Source organism: Arachis hypogaea, chromosome 11 (genome assembly GCF_003086295.3).
Source record: "Arachis hypogaea cultivar Tifrunner chromosome 11, arahy.Tifrunner.gnm2.J5K5, whole genome shotgun sequence".
NCBI lineage: Eukaryota > Viridiplantae > Streptophyta > Magnoliopsida > Fabales > Fabaceae > Arachis > Arachis hypogaea.
Genome location: NC_092046.1, coordinates 33,414,483 through 33,417,177, shown reverse-complemented (window position 1 = coordinate 33,417,177; position 2,695 = coordinate 33,414,483). Strand labels below are relative to the sequence as shown.

Below are 2,695 nucleotides of genomic sequence, written 5' to 3'. Positions count from 1 at the left end.
TTTACTAATACATCTTCTACTTGTCCATAAGCCTGTCTTCTTGAGCTGTCTGCCATCTCTAGTGAGATTTTAGCAGCTTGCACCCCATAGATTCCCAGTTTCTCTATTACAGAGAGGGGCATGAGGTTTATTCCTGAACCAAGGTCACACAGAGCCTTAAAGATCATGGTGCCTATGGTACAGGGTATTATGAACTTTCCAGGATCCTGTCTCTTCTGAGGCAATGTCAGTTGATCCAGATCACTTAGTTCATTGATGAACAAGGGAGGTTCAACTTCCCAAGCATCAATGCCAAACAATTTGGCATTCAGCTTCATGATTGCACCAAGAAACTTGGCAGTTTGCTCTTCAGTGACATCCTCATTCTCTTCAGAAGAGGAATACTCATCAGAGCTCATGAAGGGCATAAGGAGGTTCAATGGAATCTCTATGGTCTCTAGATGAGCCTCAGAGTCCTTTGGTTCCTCAGAGGGAAGCTCCTTATTGATCACTGGACGTCCCTGGAGGTCTTCCTCCTTGGGATTCACGTCCTCTCCTCTCCTCACAGGTTCGGCCATGGCGCTTATGTCAATGGCCTTGCACTCTCCTTTTGGGTTCTCTTCTGTATTGCTTGGGAGAGTACTAGGAGGGATTTCAGTTATCCTTTTACTCAGCTGGCCCACTTGTGCTTCCAGATTTCTAATGGAAGACCTTGTTTCATTCATGAAACTTACAGTGGCCTTAGATAGATCAGAGACTAGATTTGCTAAATTAGAAGCATTTTGTTCAGAGTTCTCTGTCTGTTGCTGAGTTGATGATGGAAAAGGCTTGCTATTGCTAAACCTGTTTCTTCCACCATTATTAAAGCCTTGTTGAGGCTTTTGATCCTTCCATGAGAAATTTGGATGATTTCTCCATGTTGAGTTATAGGTGTTTCCATAAGGTTCACCTAAGTAATTTACCTCTGCTATTGCAGGGTTCTCAGGATCATTGGCTTCTTCTTCAGAAGATGCCTCTTGAGTACTGTTGGATGCAGCTTGCATTCCATGCAGACTCTGAGAGATCATATTGACTTGCTGAGTCAATATTTTATTCTGAGCCAATATGGCATTCAGAGTATCAACTTCAAGAACTCCCTTCTTCATAGGCGTCCCATTACTCACAGGATTCCTTTCAGAAGTGTACATGAACTGGTTATTAGCAACCATGTCAATGAGTTCTTGAGCTTCTGCAGGCGTTTTCTTTAGGTGAATGGATCCACCTACAGAAGTGTCCAATGACATCTTTGATAACTCAGATAAACTATCATAGAATATATCCAGGATGGTCCATTCTGAAAGCATGTCAGAAGGACACTTTTTGGTCAACTGTTTGTATCTTTCCCAAGCTTCATAGAGGGATTCACCTTCTTTCTGTCTGAAGGTTTGAACATCATCTCTAAGCTTGCTCAGCTTTTGAGGAGGAAAGTACTTGGCTAAGAAAGCCGTGACCAGCTTATCCCAAGAGTTCAGGCTGTCTTTGGGTTGAGAATCCAACCATAATCTAGCTTTGTCTCTTACAGCAAAAGGGAAAAGCATGAGCCTGTAGACTTCAGGATCTACTCCATTAGTCTTAACAGTATCACATATCTGCAAGAATTCAGTTAAGAACTAAAAAGGATCTTCAGATGGAAGTCCATGAAACTTGCAGTTCTGCTGCATTAGAGAAACTAATTGAGGTTTCAGCTCAAAGTTGTTTGCTCCAATGGCAGGAATGGAGATGCTTCTTCCATATAAATTGGAATTAGGTGCAGTAAAGTCACCAAGCATCTTCCTTACATTATCATTATTTTCGGCTGCCATCTCCTCTGCCTGTTCGAAAATTTCTGAAAGGTTATCTCTGGATTGTTGTATTTTAGCTTCTCTAAATTTTCTCTTCAGAGTCCTTTCAGGTTCTGGATCTGCTTCCACAAGAATGTTCTTATCCTTGCTCCTGCTCATATGACAAAGAAGAAGGCCCATAAAAATAATAATAATAATAGAGATCCTTTATACCACAGTATAGGGATCCCTTTGTGAGTGGAAGAAAAGGGGGAGACAAAGAATGTAATATAAAGGAAGAAACACAACTGTGAGAATGGAAGAGATGTGAGATGAGATGTTAGGATATGAATGAATAAATAGAATAGGATGGGGGAGGTATAATTTTCGAAAATTATTTTGAAAAGGAGTTAGTGATTTTTGAAAATTGGTTTTTGAAAAATGTTTAGTATTTTTTTTTTCGAAAATTTTTGAAATCAAAAATAAAAATAAAAATAATTAGTTAATTAAAAAGAAATTTTTGAAAAAGGGGGAGATATTTTCGAAAATTTAGAGAGAGAGGGAGTTAGTTAGGTGGTTTTGAAAAAGTTAAGAAACAAACAAAAAGTTAGTTAGTTAGTTGAAACAAATTTTGAAAACCAATTTTGAAAAGATAAGTAGTTAGGAGGTTAGGAAAGATATTTTGAAAAGATATTTTTGAAAAAGATAAGATAAGAAGATATTTTTGAAAAGATATGATAGAAATTAGCTTTGAAAAAGATTTGATTTTTAAAATCACAATTAATGACTTGATTCATAAGAAATCACAAGATATGATTCTAGAACTTAAAGTTTGAATCTTTCTTAACAAGCAAGTAACAAACTTCAAATTTTTGAATCAAAACATTAATTGTTTATGTTATTTTCGAAAATTTGAT

The 2,695-nt window shown here is 37.4% G+C and overlaps 1 non-coding gene across 1 annotated transcript; it reads left to right on the top strand.

Moving 5' to 3' along the window:
• The first annotated feature begins 1,316 nt into the window (after positions 1-1,316).
• LOC112725966 (small nucleolar RNA R71) lies at positions 1,317-1,424 on the top strand. Its single transcript, XR_003165042.1, has one exon. It is a non-coding gene; the product is annotated as a small nucleolar RNA R71 (small nucleolar RNA).
• The last annotated feature ends 1,271 nt before the right edge of the window (positions 1,425-2,695 follow it).